This window comes from Balearica regulorum, chromosome 2 (genome assembly GCF_011004875.1).
Source record: "Balearica regulorum gibbericeps isolate bBalReg1 chromosome 2, bBalReg1.pri, whole genome shotgun sequence".
NCBI lineage: Eukaryota > Metazoa > Chordata > Aves > Gruiformes > Gruidae > Balearica > Balearica regulorum.
The window spans coordinates 38,539,983-38,558,824 of record NC_046185.1 but is presented as its reverse complement, the minus strand read 5'-3'; the positions used below and the strand labels follow the sequence as shown (position 1 = coordinate 38,558,824).

The 18,842-nt window shown below is 60.0% G+C and overlaps 1 protein-coding gene and 10 non-coding genes across 13 annotated transcripts in view; 1 reads left to right on the top strand and 10 right to left on the bottom strand.

Annotated features, from left to right (window-relative positions):
• Positions 1-18,842, top strand: part of DNAJC5B (DnaJ heat shock protein family (Hsp40) member C5 beta) — a 63,938-nt gene that overhangs the window by 18,554 nt on the left and 26,542 nt on the right. The gene's annotated exons all lie outside the window — the stretch shown is intronic.
• TRNAA-AGC (transfer RNA alanine (anticodon AGC)) lies at positions 1,150-1,222 on the bottom strand. The gene has a single exon. It is a non-coding gene; the product is annotated as a tRNA-Ala (tRNA).
• On the bottom strand, positions 1,553-1,641 carry TRNAY-GUA (transfer RNA tyrosine (anticodon GUA)). Its single transcript is given in 2 exon segments — positions 1,553-1,588; positions 1,605-1,641. It is a non-coding gene; the product is annotated as a tRNA-Tyr (tRNA).
• TRNAA-AGC (transfer RNA alanine (anticodon AGC)) lies at positions 2,355-2,427 on the bottom strand. The gene has a single exon. It is a non-coding gene; the product is annotated as a tRNA-Ala (tRNA).
• TRNAY-GUA (transfer RNA tyrosine (anticodon GUA)) lies at positions 2,758-2,846 on the bottom strand. The gene is given in 2 exon segments: positions 2,758-2,793; positions 2,810-2,846. It is a non-coding gene; the product is annotated as a tRNA-Tyr (tRNA).
• TRNAA-AGC (transfer RNA alanine (anticodon AGC)) lies at positions 3,704-3,776 on the bottom strand. The gene has a single exon. It is a non-coding gene; the product is annotated as a tRNA-Ala (tRNA).
• Positions 4,107-4,195, bottom strand: TRNAY-GUA (transfer RNA tyrosine (anticodon GUA)). Its single transcript is given in 2 exon segments — positions 4,107-4,142; positions 4,159-4,195. It is a non-coding gene; the product is annotated as a tRNA-Tyr (tRNA).
• Positions 5,312-5,400, bottom strand: TRNAY-GUA (transfer RNA tyrosine (anticodon GUA)). The gene is given in 2 exon segments: positions 5,312-5,347; positions 5,364-5,400. It is a non-coding gene; the product is annotated as a tRNA-Tyr (tRNA).
• Positions 6,661-6,749, bottom strand: TRNAY-GUA (transfer RNA tyrosine (anticodon GUA)). Its single transcript is given in 2 exon segments — positions 6,661-6,696; positions 6,713-6,749. It is a non-coding gene; the product is annotated as a tRNA-Tyr (tRNA).
• TRNAY-GUA (transfer RNA tyrosine (anticodon GUA)) lies at positions 8,010-8,098 on the bottom strand. Its single transcript is given in 2 exon segments — positions 8,010-8,045; positions 8,062-8,098. It is a non-coding gene; the product is annotated as a tRNA-Tyr (tRNA).
• Positions 9,217-9,305, bottom strand: TRNAY-GUA (transfer RNA tyrosine (anticodon GUA)). The gene is given in 2 exon segments: positions 9,217-9,252; positions 9,269-9,305. It is a non-coding gene; the product is annotated as a tRNA-Tyr (tRNA).

Sequence of the window (18,842 nt, the reverse complement as noted above, 5' to 3'; positions counted from 1 at the left end):
CTTTCCTGCGGGAGGTGAGCCCTGACAATCCCTGTGCTCAGGACCACCGTCCCCTGCCCAGGGTTCACCTCAAAAGGCCTTGGCTGATCGTCTTCCCCACCCTAGGAAAGAGCTCAAGGCTGGGCAGCGCTTGAAGGGGAGCCACCCGGGCAGGGCCAAAAGGCAGAGGTGGCGCAGGCTCTGGGCCAGAGCCAAAAGGGCACTCCTTCGAGCCGGAGTTGAACCAGCGACCTAAGGATGGCCGTGCAAGGGAGCCTACAGTCCTCCGCTCTACCAGCTGAGCTATCGGAGGAATCATGGGCCTTTGACACCTCACGCTTTCATCACACGCTCCTCCAACCATTCAGCTCTCACACCACTCCCGCATACCTGCACGACTCTCTTCGTCAGGAAAAGAGAAAGATTTGCCACGTTACCCACAGCCTCTCAGGACCGCAACATCTGTACACCCAAGACCCACCCATGCTGGCTCGCTCCAAGCCGGTGTCCCGAACAGAAAGGCACTGTCATCACGACGGGGCACGGACAACGGCACGCCCGCAACTCACTGCATATGTCAGAGTGATGATCGTGCCCAGCGACTGCCAGACACGTCCAGACTGACAAGCCAGGCGCGAGGTCCGTCCCAAAACTTCTGTGGTAAACCTAGCCGTGCAAGGCAGCCTGCAGTCTTCTGCACTGCCTGCAGAGCTACGTGCCTCTCACATGCTAAGCGAGCGCTCTGCCGCTTGAGCTAATTCCCCAGGCCATGGCCTCTTCCTCAGCTACTCCCTTCCCACCTCCCCCAAAGCTCTCTCTTCTCCAGGATCTGGGCCACTCCACGTTCACTGGCCTCTCTTCACGGGACATGTGTGCCTGCTCCCAGCCATCCTGGTGGCCTTCGTCTGAGCTCACAGCACTCGGCCTATCTCTCTCTTCTACATAGAGCCCCCGAGTTGGGGACATTATTCGGGAGGCCACCAACAAAGTGTTGAGAAAAGGGGGGAGAATCCCTTCCCTTGATCCACACAACGTGCTGCTCGGGACACAGCCGGGGATCTCATCCTCCTCTGCACAGCCCCGGTGCACCGCAAGCTCCCCAGAGCCCCCCCAGAGGACACGGGCCCCAGGCAAAGGGCCCTGTGCGCAGGCAAGGGGAACGAAAAGCATTGGAGAATGCGGGCATCGATCCCGCTGCCTCTCACATGCTAAGCGAGCGCTCTACCACTTGAGCTAATTCCCCAGCCCACGGCCTCTGCCTGGAGGTCCTCTCCCGTCCCAGGCACCCACCCCTGACCCAGGCTGCCCTGCACCCAAAGCCGGCAACCCCCATCGGCATCATGCTCACAGCCCCCTGACCCACCCCCTCGCTTTCCCGCGGGAGGTGAGCCCTGACAATCCCTGTGCTCAGGACCACCGTCCCCTGCCCAGGGTTCACCTCAAAAGGCCTTGGCTGATCGTCTTCCCCACCCTAGGAAAGAGCTCAAGGCTGGGCAGCGCTTGAAGGGGAGCCACCCGGGCAGGGCCAAAAGGCAGAGGTGGCGCAGGCTCTGGGCCAGAGCCAAAAGGGCACTCCTTCGAGCCGGAGTTGAACCAGCGACCTAAGGATGGCCGTGCAAGGGAGCCTACAGTCCTCCGCTCTACCAGCTGAGCTATCGAAGGAATCACGGGGCCCTGCCCCTTACCTCGCCCAGCACGCACTCATCCAACACTTTCCCTTGCACAGCACCGCGTCATGTCTGGACTCCAAAATCTTGCTTCAAACAGCCTCAACTCCAGCCTCACACCAGCCGGCTCTACCCTTCACCCCGTCAAACCGCCAAACAGAAAAACTCCACCAGCTCCTTCAACATCATCTTCTACAGCCAGGCTCTCCTCACGGCCAAAAGGAGCTTACCCATATCCCGCTGCAACTTCTCCTGATCCAAGCTCACTCTGCTGTCTTTTGCCCTCTGGGCAAGCACCAGACAAAAGGACAGTATTTCCTCTACTCAGTAACCTCCGCCTCAGTGCTGGAAGGCCATCTGTAAGCCCTCTGAAATTCTCTTTCTCCAGGCTGAACAATCCCACTGCCTTCACGTAGAAATCCCTCCGTTCCCTCAGCTTCTTGGAGACCCTCCACTGAAGTTGCTCCATTTCATTGATGTCTTTCCTGGACAGGGGAGCTCAAGCTGGGCACGGTACTTCAGATGAGACTTGAGGTCTGTCAAGCAAAGAGGGAGGAAATAAGGTCCCCTGTTAAGCGGCCCATGCCGCTCTTGTTACACCCCAGGACGTCGTCCTACTCCTTGTTTTCTGGGTGCACCGTGAGCCCCGCAGAGGACGCGGGCCCCAGGCAAAGGGCCCTGTGCGCAGGCAAGGGGAACGAAAAGCGTTGGAGAATGCGGGCATCGATCCCGCTGCCTCTCACATGCTAAGCGAGCGCTCTACCACTTGAGCTAATTCCCCAGCCCACGGCCTCTGCCTGGAGGTCCTCTCCCGTCCCAGGCACCCACCCCTGACCCAGGCTGCCCTGCACCCAAAGCCGGCAACCCCCATCGGCATCATGCTCACAGCCCCCCGACCCACCCCCTCGCTTTCCTGCGGGAGGTGAGCCCTGACAATCCCTGTGCTCAGGACCACCGTCCCCTGCCCAGGGTTCACCTCAAAAGGCCTTGGCTGATCGTCTTCCCCACCCTAGGAAAGAGCTCAAGGCTGGGCAGCGCTTGAAGGGGAGCCACCCGGGCAGGGCCAAAAGGCAGAGGTGGCGCAGGCTCTGGGCCAGAGCCAAAAGGGCACTCCTTCGAGCCGGAGTTGAACCAGCGACCTAAGGATGGCCGTGCAAGGGAGCCTACAGTCCTCCGCTCTACCAGCTGAGCTATCGAAGGAATCATGGGCCTTTGACACCTCACGCTTTCATCACACGCTCCTCCAACCATTCAGCTCTCACACCACTCCCGCATACCTGCACGACTCTCTTCGTCAGGAAAAGAGAAAGATTTGCCACGTTACCCACAGCCTCTCAGGACCGCAACATCTGTACACCCAAGACCCACCCATGCTGGCTCGCTCCAAGCCGGTGTCCCGAACAGAAAGGCACTGTCATCACGACGGGGCACGGACAACGGCACGCCCGCAACTCACTGCATATGTCAGAGTGATGATCGTGCCCAGCGACTGCCAGACACGTCCAGACTGACAAGCCAGGCGCGAGGTCCGTCCCAAAACGTCTGTGGTAAACCTAGCCGTGCAAGGCAGCCTGCAGTCTTCTGCACTGCCTGCAGAGCTACGTGCCTCTCACATGCTAAGCGAGCGCTCTGCCGCTTGAGCTAATTCCCCAGGCCATGGCCTCTTCCTCAGCTACTCCCTTCCCACCTCCCCCAAAGCTCTCTCTTCTCCAGGATCTGGGCCACTCCACGTTCACTGGCCTCTCTTCACGGGACATGTGTGCCTGCTCCCAGCCATCCTGGTGGCCTTCGTCTGAGCTCACAGCACTCGGCCTATCTCTCTCTTCTACATAGAGCCCCCGAGTTGGGGACATTATTCGGGAGGCCACCAACAAAGTGTTGAGAAAAGGGGGGAGAATCCCTTCCCTTGATCCACACAACGTGCTGCTCGGGACACAGCCAGGGATGTCATCCTCCTCTGCACAGCCCCGGTGCACCGCAAGCTCCCCAGAGCCCCCCCAGAGGACACGGGCGCCAGGCAAAGGGCCCTGTGCGCAGGCAAGGGGAACGAAAAGCGTTGGAGAATGCGGGCATCGATCCCGCTGCCTCTCACATGCTAAGCGAGCGCTCTACCACTTGAGCTAATTCCCCAGCCCACGGCCTCTGCCTGGAGGTCCTCTCCCGTCCCAGGCACCCACCCCTGACCCAGGCTGCCCTGCACCCAAAGCCGGCAACCCCCATCGGCATCATGCTCACAGCCCCCCGACCCACCCCCTCGCTTTCCTGCAGGAGGTGAGCCCTGACAATCCCTGTGCTCAGGACCACCGTCCCCTGCCCAGGGTTCACCTCAAAAGGCCTTGGCTGATCGTCTTCCCCACCCTAGGAAAGAGCTCAAGGCTGGGCAGCGCTTGAAGGGGAGCCACCCGGGCAGGGCCAAAAGGCAGAGGTGGCGCAGGCTCTGGGCCAGAGCCAAAAGGGCACTCCTTCGAGCCGGAGTTGAACCAGCGACCTAAGGATGGCCGTGCAAGGGAGCCTACAGTCCTCCGCTCTACCAGCTGAGCTATCGAAGGAATCACGGGGCCCTGCCCCTTACCTCGCCCAGCACGCACTCATCCAACACTTTCCCTTGCACAGCACCGCGTCATGTCTGGACTCCAAAATCTTGCTTCAAACAGCCTCAACTCCAGCCTCACACCAGCCGGCTCTACCCTTCACCCCGTCAAACCACCAAACAGAAAAACTCCACCAGCTCCTTCAACATCATCTTCTACAGCCAGGCTCTCCTCACGGCCAAAAGGAGCTTACCCATATCCCGCTGCAACTTCTCCTGATCCAAGCTCACTCTGCTGTCTTTTGCCCTCTGGGCAAGCACCAGACAAAAGGACAGTATTTCCTCTACTCAGTAACCTCCGCCTCAGTGCTGGAAGGCCATCTGTAAGCCCTCTGAAATTCTCTTTCTCCAGGCTGAACAATCCCACTGCCTTCACGTAGAAATCCCTCTGTTCCCTCAGCTTCTTGGAGACCCTCCACTGAAGTTGCTCCATTTCATTGATGTCTTTCCTGGACAGGGGAGCTCAAGCTGGGCACGGTACTTCAGATGAGACTTGAGGTCTGTCAAGCAAAGAGGGAGGAAATAAGGTCCCCTGTTAAGCGGCCCATGCCGCTCTTGTTACACCCCAGGACGTCGTCCTACTCCTTGTTTTCTGGGTGCACCGTGAGCCCCGCAGAGGACGCGGGCCCCAGGCAAAGGGCCCTGTGCGCAGGCAAGGGGAACGAAAAGCGTTGGAGAATGCGGGCATCGATCCCGCTGCCTCTCACATGCTAAGCGAGCGCTCTACCACTTGAGCTAATTCCCCAGCCCACGGCCTCTGCCTGGAGGTCCTCTCCCGTCCCAGGCACCCACCCCTGACCCAGGCTGCCCTGCACCCAAAGCCGGCAACCCCCATCGGCATCATGCTCACAGCCCCCCGACCCACCCCCTCGCTTTCCTGCGGGAGGTGAGCCCTGACAATCCCTGTGCTCAGGACCACCGTCCCCTGCCCAGGGTTCACCTCAAAAGGCCTTGGCTGATCGTCTTCCCCACCCTAGGAAAGAGCTCAAGGCTGGGCAGCGCTTGAAGGGGAGCCACCCGGGCAGGGCCAAAAGGCAGAGGTGGCGCAGGCTCTGGGCCAGAGCCAAAAGGGCACTCCTTCGAGCCGGAGTTGAACCAGCGACCTAAGGATGGCCGTGCAAGGGAGCCTACAGTCCTCCGCTCTACCAGCTGAGCTATCGAAGGAATCATGGGCCTTTGACACCTCACGCTTTCATCACACGCTCCTCCAACCATTCAGCTCTCACACCACTCCCGCATACCTGCACGACTCTCTTCGTCAGGAAAAGAGAAAGATTTGCCACGTTACCCACAGCTTCTCAGGACCGCAACATCTTTACACCCAAGACCCACCCATGCTGGCTCGCTCCAAGCCGGTGTCCCGAACAGAAAGGCACTGTCATCACGACGGGGCACGGACAACGGCACGCCCGCAACTCACTGCATATGTCAGAGTGATGATCGTGCCCAGCGACTGCCAGACACGTCCAGACTGACAAGCCAGGCGCGAGGTCCGTCCCAAAACTTCTGTGGTAAACCTAGCCGTGCAAGGCAGCCTGCAGTCTTCTGCACTGCCTGCAGAGCTACGTGCCTCTCACATGCTAAGCGAGCGCTCTGCCGCTTGAGCTAATTCCCCAGGCCATGGCCTCTTCCTCAGCTACTCCCTTCCCACCTCCCCCAAAGCTCTCTCTTCTCCAGGATCTGGGCCACTCCACGTTCACTGGCCTCTCTTCACGGGACATGTGTGCCTGCTCCCAGCCATCCTGGTGGCCTTCGTCTGAGCTCACAGCACTCGGCCTATCTCTCTCTTCTACATAGAGCCCCCGAGTTGGGGACATTATTCGGGAGGCCACCAACAAAGTGTTGAGAAAAGGGGGGAGAATCCCTTCCCTTGATCCACACAACGTGCTGCTCGGGACACAGCCGGGGATCTCATCCTCCTCTGCACAGCCCCGGTGCACCGCAAGCTCCCCAGAGCCCCCCCAGAGGACACGGGCCCCAGGCAAAGGGCCCTGTGCGCAGGCAAGGGGAACGAAAAGCGTTGGAGAATGCGGGCATCGATCCCGCTGCCTCTCACATGCTAAGCGAGCGCTCTACCACTTGAGCTAATTCCCCAGCCCACGGCCTCTGCCTGGAGGTCCTCTCCCGTCCCAGGCACCCACCCCTGACCCAGGCTGCCCTGCACCCAAAGCCGGCAACCCCCATCGGCATCATGCTCACAGCCCCCTGACCCACCCCCTCGCTTTCCCGCGGGAGGTGAGCCCTGACAATCCCTGTGCTCAGGACCACCGTCCCCTGCCCAGGGTTCACCTCAAAAGGCCTTGGCTGATCGTCTTCCCCACCCTAGGAAAGAGCTCAAGGCTGGGCAGCGCTTGAAGGGGAGCCACCCGGGCAGGGCCAAAAGGCAGAGGTGGCGCAGGCTCTGGGCCAGAGCCAAAAGGGCACTCCTTCGAGCCGGAGTTGAACCAGCGACCTAAGGATGGCCGTGCAAGGGAGCCTACAGTCCTCCGCTCTACCAGCTGAGCTATCGAAGGAATCATGGGCCTTTGACACCTCACGCTTTCATCACACGCTCCTCCAACCATTCAGCTCTCACACCACTCCCGCATACCTGCACGACTCTCTTCGTCAGGAAAAGAGAAAGATTTGCCACGTTACCCACAGCCTCTCAGGACCGCAACATCTGTACACCCAAGACCCACCCATGCTGGCTCGCTCCAAGCCGGTGTCCCGAACAGAAAGGCACTGTCATCACGACGGGGCACGGACAACGGCACGCCCGCAACTCACTGCATATGTCAGAGTGATGATCGCGCCCAGCGACTGCCAGACACGTCCAGACTGACAAGCCAGGCGCGAGGTCCGTCCCAAAACTTCTGTGGTAAACCTAGCCGTGCAAGGCAGCCTGCAGTCTTCTGCACTGCCTGCAGAGCTACGTGCCTCTCACATGCTAAGCGAGCGCTCTGCCGCTTGAGCTAATTCCCCAGGCCATGGCCTCTTCCTCAGCTACTCCCTTCCCACCTCCCCCAAAGCTCTCTCTTCTCCAGGATCTGGGCCACTCCACGTTCACTGGCCTCTCTTCACGGGACATGTGTGCCTGCCTCCAGCCATCCTGGTGGCCTTCGTCTGAGCTCACAGCACTCGGCCTATCTCTCTCTTCTACATAGAGCCCCCGAGTTGGGGACATTATTCGGGAGGCCACCAACAAAGTGTTGAGAAAAGGGGGGAGAATCCCTTCCCTTGATCCACACAACGTGCTGCTCGGGACACAGCCGGGGATGGCATCCTCCTCTGCACAGCCCCGGTGCACCGCAAGCTCCCCAGAGCCCCCCCAGAGGACACGGGCGCCAGGCAAAGGGCCCTGTGCGCAGGCAAGGGGAACGAAAAGCATTGGAGAATGCGGGCATCGATCCCGCTGCCCCTCACATGCTAAGCGAGTGCTCTACCACTTGAGCTAATTCCCCAGCCCACGGCCTCTGCCTGGAGGTCCTCTCCCGTCCCAGGCACCCACCCCTGACCCAGGCTGCCCTGCACCCAAAGCCGGCAACCCCCATCGGCATCATGCTCACAGCCCCCCGACCCACCCCCTCGCTTTTCTGCAGGAGGTGAGCCCTGACAATCCCTGTGCTCAGGACCACCGTCCCCTGCCCAGGGTTCACCTCAAAAGGCCTTGGCTGATCGTCTTCCCCACCCTAGGAAAGAGCTCAAGGCTGGGCAGCGCTTGAAGGGGAGCCACCCGGGCAGGGCCAAAAGGCAGAGGTGGCGCAGGCTCTGGGCCAGAGCCAAAAGGGCACTCCTTCGAGCCGGAGTTGAACCAGCGACCTAAGGATGGCCGTGCAAGGGAGCCTACAGTCCTCCGCTCTACCAGCTGAGCTATCGAAGGAATCACGGGGCCCTGCCCCTTACCTCGCCCAGCACGCACTCATCCAACACTTTCCCTTGCACAGCACCGCGTCATGTCTGGACTCCAAAATCTTGCTTCAAACAGCCTCAACTCCAGCCTCACACCAGCCGGCTCTACCCTTCACCCCGTCAAACCGCCAAACAGAAAAACTCCACCAGCTCCTTCAACATCATCTTCTACAGCCAGGCTCTCCTCACGGCCAAAAGGAGCTTACCCATATCCCGCTGCAACTTCTCCTGATCCAAGCTCACTCTGCTGTCTTTTGCCCTCTGGGCAAGCACCAGACAAAAAGACAGTATTTCCTCTACTCAGTAACCTCCGCCTCAGTGCTGGAAGGCCATCTGTAAGCCCTCTGAAATTCTCTTTCTCCAGGCTGAACAATCCCACTGCCCTTCACGTAGAAATCCCTCTGTTCCCTCAGCTTCTTGGAGACCCTCCACTGAAGTTGCTCCATTTCATTGATGTCTTTCCTGGACAGGGGAGCTCAAAGCTGGGCACGGTACTTCAGATGAGACTTGAGGTCTGTCAAGCAAAGAGGGAGGAAATAAGGTCTCCTGTTAAGCGGCCCATGCCGCTCTTGTTACACCCCAGGACGTCGTCCTACTCCTTGTTTTCTGGGTGCACCGTGAGCCCCGCAGAGGACGCGGGCCCCAGGCAAAGGGCCCTGTGCGCAGGCAAGGGGAACGAAAAGCGTTGGAGAATGCGGGCATCGATCCCGCTGCCTCTCACATGCTAAGCGAGCGCTCTACCACTTGAGCTAATTCCCCAGCCCACGGCCTCTGCCTGGAGGTCCTCTCCCGTCCCAGGCACCCACCCCTGACCCAGGCTGCCCTGCACCCAAAGCCGGCAACCCCCATCGGCATCATGCTCACAGCCCCCCGACCCACCCCCTCGCTTTCCTGCGGGAGGTGAGCCCTGACAATCCCTGTGCTCAGGACCACCGTCCCCTGCCCAGGGTTCACCTCAAAAGGCCTTGGCTGATCGTCTTCCCCACCCTAGGAAAGAGCTCAAGGCTGGGCAGCGCTTGAAGGGGAGCCACCCGGGCAGGGCCAAAAGGCAGAGGTGGCGCAGGCTCTGGGCCAGAGCCAAAAGGGCACTCCTTCGAGCCGGAGTTGAACCAGCGACCTAAGGATGGCCGTGCAAGGGAGCCTACAGTCCTCCGCTCTACCAGCTGAGCTATCGAAGGAATCATGGGCCTTTGACACCTCACGCTTTCATCACACGCTCCTCCAACCATTCAGCTCTCACACCACTCCCGCATACCTGCACGACTCTCTTCGTCAGGAAAAGAGAAAGATTTGCCACGTTACCCACAGCCTCTCAGGACCGCAACATCTGTACACCCAAGACCCACCCATGCTGGCTCGCTCCAAGCCAGTGTCCCGAACAGAAAGGCACTGTCATCACGACGGGGCACGGACAACAGCACGCCCGCAACTCACTGCATATGTCAGAGTGATGATCGTGCCCAGCGACTGCCAGACACGTCCAGACTGACAAGCCAGGCGCGAGGTCCGTCCCAAAACTTCTGTGGTAAACCTAGCCGTGCAAGGCAGCCTGCAGTCTTCTGCACTGCCTGCAGAGCTACGTGCCTCTCCCATGCTAAGCGAGCGCTCTGCCGCTTGAGCTAATTCCCCAGGCCATGGCCTCTTCCTCAGCTACTCCCTTCCCACCTCCCCCAAAGCTCTCTCTTCTCCAGGATCTGGGCCACTCCACGTTCACTGGCCTCTCTTCACGGGACATGTGTGCCTGCTCCCAGCCATCCTGGTGGCCTTCGTCTGAGCTCACAGCACTCGGCCTATCTCTCTCTTCTACATAGAGCCCCCGAGTTGGGGACATTATTCGGGAGGCCACCAACAAAGTGTTGAGAAAAGGGGGGAGAATCCCTTCCCTTGATCCACACAACGTGCTGCTCGGGACACAGCCGGGGATCTCATCCTCCTCTGCACAGCCCCGGTGCACCGCAAGCTCCCCAGAGCCCCCCCAGAGGACACGGGCCCCAGGCAAAGGGCCCTGTGCGCAGGCAAGGGGAACGAAAAGCGTTGGAGAATGCGGGCATCGATCCCGCTGCCTCTCACATGCTAAGCGAGCGCTCTACCACTTGAGCTAATTCCCCAGCCCACGGCCTCTGCCTGGAGGTCCTCTCCCGTCCCAGGCACCCACCCCTGACCCAGGCTGCCCTGCACCCAAAGCCGGCAACCCCCATCGGCATCATGCTCACAGCCCCCTGACCCACCCCCTCGCTTTCCCGCGGGAGGTGAGCCCTGACAATCCCTGTGCTCAGGACCACCGTCCCCTGCCCAGGGTTCACCTCAAAAGGCCTTGGCTGATCGTCTTCCCCACCCTAGGAAAGAGCTCAAGGCTGGGCAGCGCTTGAAGGGGAGCCACCCGGGCAGGGCCAAAAGGCAGAGGTGGCGCAGGCTCTGGGCCAGAGCCAAAAGGGCACTCCTTCGAGCCGGAGTTGAACCAGCGACCTAAGGATGGCCGTGCAAGGGAGCCTACAGTCCTCCGCTCTACCAGCTGAGCTATCGAAGGAATCACGGGGCCCTGCCCCTTACCTCGACCAGCACGCACTCATCCAACACTTTCCCTTGCACAGCACCGCGTCATGTCTGGACTCCAAAATCTTGCTTCAAACAGCCTCAACTCCAGCCTCACACCAGCCGGCTCTACCCTTCACCCCGTCAAACCGCCAAACAGAAAAACTCCACCAGCTCCTTCAACATCATCTTCTACAGCCAGGCTCTCCTCACGGCCAAAAGGAGCTTACCCATATCCCGCTGCAACTTCTCCTGATCCAAGCTCACTCTGCTGTCCTTTGCCCTCTGGGCAAGCACCAGACAAAAGGACAGTATTTCCTCTACTCAGTAACCTCCGCCTCAGTGCTGGAAGGCCATCTGTAAGCCCTCTGAAATTCTCTTTCTCCAGGCTGAACAATCCCACTGCCTTCACGTAGAAATCCCTCTGTTCCCTCAGCTTCTTGGAGACCCTCCACTGAAGTTGCTCCATTTCATTGATGTCTTTCCTGGACAGGGGAGCTCAAGCTGGGCACGGTACTTCAGATGAGACTTGAGGTCTGTCAAGCAAAGAGGGAGGAAATAAGGTCCCCTGTTAAGCGGCCCATGCCGCTCTTGTTACACCCCAGGACGTCGTCCTACTCCTTGTTTTCTGGGTGCACCGTGAGCCCCGCAGAGGACGCGGGCCCCAGGCAAAGGGCCCTGTGCGCAGGCAAGGGGAATGAGAAGTGTTGGAGAATGCGGGCATCGATCCCGCTGCCTCTCACATGCTAAGCGAGCGCTCTACCACTTGAGCTAATTCCCCAGCCCACGGCCTCTGCCTGGAGGTCCTCTCCCGTCCCAGGCACCCACCCCTGACCCAGGCTGCCCTGCACCCAAAGCCGGCAACCCCCATCGGCATCATGCTCACAGCCCCCCGACCCACCCCCTCGCTTTCCTGCGGGAGGTGAGCCCTGACAATCCCTGTGCTCAGGACCACCGTCCCCTGCCCAGGGTTCACCTCAAAAGGCCTTGGCTGATCGTCTTCCCCACCCTAGGAAAGAGCTCAAGGCTGGGCAGCGCTTGAAGGGGAGCCACCCGGGCAGGGCCAAAAGGCAGAGGTGGCGCAGGCTCTGGGCCAGAGCCAAAAGGGCACTCCTTCGAGCCGGAGTTGAACCAGCGACCTAAGGATGGCCGTGCAAGGGAGCCTACAGTCCTCCGCTCTACCAGCTGAGCTATCGAAGGAATCATGGGCCTTTGACACCTCACGCTTTCATCACACGCTCCTCCAACCATTCAGCTCTCACACCACTCCCGCATACCTGCACGACTCTCTTCGTCAGGAAAAGAGAAAGATTTGCCACGTTACCCACAGCCTCTCAGGACCGCAACATCTGTACACCCAAGACCCACCCATGCTGGCTCGCTCCAAGCCAGTGTCCCGAACAGAAAGGCACTGTCATCACGACGGGGCACGGACAACAGCACGCCCGCAACTCACTGCATATGTCAGAGTGATGATCGTGCCCAGCGACTGCCAGACACGTCCAGACTGACAAGCCAGGCGCGAGGTCCGTCCCAAAACTTCTGTGGTAAACCTAGCCATGCAAGGCAGCCTGCAGTCTTCTGCACTGCCTGCAGAGCTACGTGCCTCTCACATGCTAAGCGAGCGCTCTGCCGCTTGAGCTAATTCCCCAGGCCATGGCCTCTTCCTCAGCTACTCCCTTCCCACCTCCCCCAAAGCTCTCTCTTCTCCAGGATCTGGGCCACTCCACGTTCACTGGCCTCTCTTCACGGGACATGTGTGCCTGCTCCCAGCCATCCTGGTGGCCTTCGTCTGAGCTCACAGCACTCGGCCTATCTCTCTCTTCTACATAGAGCCCCCGAGTTGGGGACATTATTCGGGAGGCCACCAACAAAGTCTTGAGAAAAGGGGGGAGAATCCCTTCCCTTGATCCACACAACGTGCTGCTCGGGACACAGCCAGGGATGTCATCCTCCTCTGCACAGCCCCGGTGCACCGCAAGCTCCCCAGAGCCCCCCCAGAGGACAAGGGCCCCAGGCAAAGGGCCCTGTGCGCAGGCAAGGGGAACGAAAAGCGTTGGAGAATGCGGGCATCGATCCCGCTGCCTCTCACATGCTAAGCGAGCGCTCTACCACTTGAGCTAATTCCCCAGCCCACGGCCTCTGCCTGGAGGTCCTCTCCCGTCCCAGGCACCCACCCCTGACCCAGGCTGCCCTGCACCCAAAGCCGGCAACCCCCATCGGCATCATGCTCACAGCCCCCCGACCCACCCCCTCGCTTTCCTGCAGGAGGTGAGCCCTGACAATCCCTGTGCTCAGGACCACCGTCCCCTGCCCAGGGTTCACCTCAAAAGGCCTTGGCTGATCGTCTTCCCCACCCTAGGAAAGAGCTCAAGGCTGGGCAGCGCTTGAAGGGGAGCCACCCGGGCAGGGCCAAAAGGCAGAGGTGGCGCAGGCTCTGGGCCAGAGCCAAAAGGGCACTCCTTCGAGCCGGAGTTGAACCAGCGACCTAAGGATGGCCGTGCAAGGGAGCCTACAGTCCTCCGCTCTACCAGCTGAGCTATCGAAGGAATCACGGGGCCCTGCCCCTTACCTCGCCCAGCACGCACTCATCCAACACTTTCCCTTGCACAGCACCGCGTCATGTCTGGACTCCAAAATCTTGCTTCAAACAGCCTCAACTCCAGCCTCACACCAGCCGGCTCTACCCTTCACCCCGTCAAACCGCCAAACAGAAAAACTCCACCAGCTCCTTCAACATCATCTTCTACAGCCAGGCTCTCCTCACGGCCAAAAGGAGCTTACCCATATCCCGCTGCAACTTCTCCTGATCCAAGCTCACTCTGCTGTCTTTTGCCCTCTGGGCAAGCACCAGACAAAAGGACAGTATTTCCTCTACTCAGTAACCTCCGCCTCAGTGCTGGAAGGCCATCTGTAAGCCCTCTGAAATTCTCTTTCTCCAGGCTGAACAATCCCACTGCCTTCACGTAGAAATCCCTCTGTTCCCTCAGCTTCTTGGAGACCCTCCACTGAAGTTGCTCCATTTCATTGATGTCTTTCCTGGACAGGGGAGCTCAAGCTGGGCACGGTACTTCAGATGAGACTTGAGGTCTGTCAAGCAAAGAGGGAGGAAATAAGGTCCCCTGTTAAGCGGCCCATGCCGCTCTTGTTACACCCCAGGACGTCGTCCTACTCCTTGTTTTCTGGGTGCACCGTGAGCCCCGCAGAGGACGCGGGCCCCAGGCAAAGGGCCCTGTGCGCAGGCAAGGGGAACGAAAAGCGTTGGAGAATGCGGGCATCGATCCCGCTGCCTCTCACATGCTAAGCAAGCGCTCTACCACTTGAGCTAATTCCCCAGCCCACGGCCTCTGCCTGGAGGTCCTCTCCCGTCCCAGGCACCCACCCCTGACCCAGGCTGCCCTGCACCCAAAGCCGGCAACCCCCATCGGCATCATGCTCACAGCCCCCCGACCCACCCCCTCGCTTTCCTGCGGGAGGTGAGCCCTGACAATCCCTGTGCTCAGGACCACCGTCCCCTGCCCAGGGTTCACCTCAAAAGGCCTTGGCTGATCGTCTTCCCCACCCTAGGAAAGAGCTCAAGGCTGGGCAGCGCTTGAAGGGGAGCCACCCGGGCAGGGCCAAAAGGCAGAGGTGGCGCAGGCTCTGGGCCAGAGCCAAAAGGGCACTCCTTCGAGCCGGAGTTGAACCAGCGACCTAAGGATGGCCGTGCAAGGGAGCCTACAGTCCTCCGCTCTACCAGCTGAGCTATCGAAGGAATCATGGGCCTTTGACACCTCACGCTTTCATCACACGCTCCTCCAACCATTCAGCTCTCACACCACTCCCGCATACCTGCACGACTCTCTTCGTCAGGAAAAGAGAAAGATTTGCCACGTTACCCACAGCCTCTCAGGACCGCAACATCTGTACACCCAAGACCCACCCATGCTGGCTCGCTCCAAGCCAGTGTCCCGAACAGAAAGGCACTGTCATCACGACGGGGCACGGACAACAGCACGCCCGCAACTCACTGCATATGTCAGAGTGATGATCGTGCCCAGCGACTGCCAGACACGTCCAGACTGACAAGCCAGGCGCGAGGTCCGTCCCAAAACTTCTGTGGTAAACCTAGCCATGCAAGGCAGCCTGCAGTCTTCTGCACTGCCTGCAGAGCTACGTGCCTCTCACATGCTAAGCGAGCGCTCTGCCGCTTGAGCTAATTCCCCAGCCCATGGCCTCTTCCTCAGCTACTCCCTTCCCACCTCCCCCAAAGCTCTCTCTTCTCCAGGATCTGGGCCACTCCACGTTCACTGGCCTCTCTTCACGGGACATGTGTGCCTGCTCCCAGCCATCCTGGTGGCCTTCGTCTGAGCTCACAGCACTCGGCCTATCTCTCTCTTCTACATAGAGCCCCCGAGTTGGGGACATTATTCGGGAGGCCACCAACAAAGTCTTGAGAAAAGGGGGGAGAATCCCTTCCCTTGATCCACACAACGTGCTGCTCGGGACACAGCCAGGGATGTCATCCTCCTCTGCACAGCCCCGGTGCACCGCAAGCTCCCCAGAGCCCCCCCAGAGGACAAGGGCCCCAGGCAAAGGGCCCTGTGCGCAGGCAAGGGGAACGAAAAGCGTTGGAGAATGCGGGCATCGATCCCGCTGCCTCTCACATGCTAAGCGAGCGCTCTACCACTTGAGCTAATTCCCCAGCCCACGGCCTCTGCCTGGAGGTCCTCTCCCGTCCCAGGCACCCACCCCTGACCCAGGCTGCCCTGCACCCAAAGCCGGCAACCCCCATCGGCATCATGCTCACAGCCCCCCGACCCACCCCCTCGCTTTCCTGCAGGAGGTGAGCCCTGACAATCCCTGTGCTCAGGACCACCGTCCCCTGCCCAGGGTTCACCTCAAAAGGCCTTGGCTGATCGTCTTCCCCACCCTAGGAAAGAGCTCAAGGCTGGGCAGCGCTTGAAGGGGAGCCACCCGGGCAGGGCCAAAAGGCAGAGGTGGCGCAGGCTCTGGGCCAGAGCCAAAAGGGCACTCCTTCGAGCCGGAGTTGAACCAGCGACCTAAGGATGGCCGTGCAAGGGAGCCTACAGTCCTCCGCTCTACCAGCTGAGCTATCGAAGGAATCACGGGGCCCTGCCCCTTACCTCGCCCAGCACGCACTCATCCAACACTTTCCCATGCACAGCACCGCGTCATGTCTGGACTCCAAAATCTTGCTTCAAACAGCCTCAACTCCAGCCTCACACCAGCCGGCTCTACCCTTCACCCCGTCAAACCGCCAAACAGAAAAACTCCACCAGCTCCTTCAACATCATCTTCTACAGCCAGGCTCTCCTCACGGCCAAAAGGAGCTTACCCATATCCCGCTGCAACTTCTCCTGATCCAAGCTCACTCTGCTGTCTTTTGCCCTCTGGGCAAGCACCAGACAAAAAGACAGTATTTCCTCTACTCAGTAACCTCCGCCTCAGTGCTGGAAGGCCATCTGTAAGCCCTCTGAAATTCTCTTTCTCCAGGCTGAACAATCCCACTGCCCTCACGTAGAAATCCCTCTGTTCCCTCAGCTTCTTGGAGACCCTCCACTGAAGTTGCTCCATTTCATTGATGTCTTTCCTGGACAGGGGAGCTCAAGCTGGGCACGGTACTTCAGATGAGACTTGAGGTCTGTCAAGCAAAGAGGGAGGAAATAAGGTCCCCTGTTAAGCGGCCCATGCCGCTCTTGTTACACCCCGGGACGTCGTCCTACTCCTTGTTTTCTGGGTGCACCGTGAGCGCCGCAGAGGACACGGGCCCCAGGCAAAGGGCCCTGTGCGCAGGCAAGGGGAACGAAAAGCGTTGGAGAATGCGGGCATCGATCCCGCTGCCTCTCACATGCTAAGCGAGCGCTCTACCACTTGAGCTAATTCCCCAGCCCACGGCCTCTGCCTGGAGGTCCTCTCCCGTCCCAGGCACCCACCCCTGACCCAGGCTGCCCTGCACCCAAAGCCGGCAACCCCCATCGACATCATGCTCACAGCCCCCCGACCCACCCCCTCGCTTTCCTGCGGGAGGTGAGCCCTGACAATCCCTGTGCTCAGGACCACCGTCCCCTGCCCAGGGTTCACCTCAAAAGGCCTTGGCTGATCGTCTTCCCCACCCTAGGAAAGAGCTCAAGGCTGGGCAGCGCTTGAAGGGGAGCCACCCGGGCAGGGCCAAAAGGCAGAGGTGGCGCAGGCTCTGGGCCAGAGCCAAAAGGGCACTCCTTCGAGCCGGAGTTGAACCAGCGACCTAAGGATGGCCGTGCAAGGGAGCCTACAGTCCTCCGCTCTACCAGCTGAGCTATCGAAGGAATCATGGGCCTTTGACACCTCACGCTTTCATCACACGCTCCTCCAACCATTCAGCTCTCACACCACTCCCGCATACCTGCACGACTCTCTTCGTCAGGAAAAGAGAAAGATTTGCCACGTTACCCACAGCTTCTCAGGACCGCAACATCTGTACACCCAAGACCCACCCATGCTGGCTTGCTCCAAGCCGGTGTCCCGAACAGAAAGGCACTGTCATCACGACGGGGCACGGACAACGGCACGCCCGCAACTCACTGCATATGTCAGAGTGATGATTGTGCCCAGCGACTGCCAGACACGTCCAGACTGACAAGCCAGGCGCGAGGTCCGTCCCAAAACTTCTGTGGTAAACCTAGCCGTGCAAGGCAGCCTGCAGTCTTCTGCACTGCCTGCAGAGCTACGTGCCTCTCACATGCTAAGCGAGCGCTCTGCCGCTTGAGCTAATTCCCCAGCCCATGGCCTCTTCCTCAGCTACTCCCTTCCCACCTCCCCCAAAGCTCTCTCTTCTCCAGGATCTGGGCCACTCCACGTTCACTGGCCTCTCTTCACGGGACATGTGTGCCTGCTCCCAGCCATCCTGGTGGCCTTCGTCTGAGCTCACAGCACTCGGCCTATCTCTCTCTTCTACATAGAGCCCCCGAGTTGGGGACATTATTCGGGAGGCCACCAACAAAGTGTTGAGAAAAGGGGGGAGAATCCCTTCCCTTGATCCACACAACGTGCTGCTCGGGACACAGCCGGGGATCTCATCCTCCTCTGCACAGCCCCGGTGCACCGCAAGCTCCCCAGAGCCCCCCCAGAGGACACGGGCCCCAGGCAAAGGGCCCTGTGCGCAGGCAAGGGGAACGAAAAGCGTTGGAGAATGCGGGCATCGATCCCGCTGCCTCTCACATGCTAAGCGAGCGCTCTACCACTTGAGCTAATTCCCCAGCCCACGGCCTCTGCCTGGAGGTCCTCTCCCGTCCCAGGCACCCACCCCTGACCCAGGCTGCCCTGCACCCAAAGCCGGCAACCCCCATCGGCATCATGCTCACAGCCCCCTGACCCACCCCCTCGCTTTCCCGCGGGAGGTGAGCCCTGACAATCCCTGTGCTCAGGACCACCGTCCCCTGCCCAGGGTTCACCTCAAAAGGCCTTGGCTGATCGTCTTCCCCACCCTAGGAAAGAGCTCAAGGCTGGGCAGCGCTTGAAGGGGAGCCACCCGGGCAGGGCCAAAAGGCAGAGGTGGCGCAGGCTCTGGGCCAGAGCCAAAAGGGCACTCCTTCGAGCCGGAGTTGAACCAGCGACCTAAGGATGGCCGTGCAAGGGAGCCTACAGTCCTCCGCTCTACCAGCTGAGCTATCGAAGGAATCATGGGCCTTTGACACCTCACGCTTTCATCACACGCTCCTCCAACCATTCAGCTCTCACACCACTCCCGCATACCTGCACGACTCTCTTCGTCAGGAAAAGAGAAAGATTTGCCACGTTACCCACAGCCTCTCAGGACCGCAACATCTGTACACCCAAGACCCACCCATGCTGGCTCACTCCAAGCCGGTGTCCCGAACAGAAAGGCACTGTCATCACGACGGGGCACGGACAACGGCACGCCCGCAACTCACTGCATATGTCAGAGTGATGATCGCGCCCAGCGACTGCCAGACACGTCCAGACTGACAAGCCAGGCGCGAGGTCCGTCCCAAAACTTCTGTGGTAAACCTAGCCGTGCAAGGCAGCCTGCAGTCTTCTGCACTGCCTGCAGAGCTACGTGCCTCTCACATGCTAAGCGAGCGCTCTGCCGCTTGAGCTAATTCCCCAGCCCATGGCCTCTTCCTCAGCTACTCCCTTCCCACCTCCCCCAAAGCTCTCTCTTCTCCAGGATCTGGGCCACT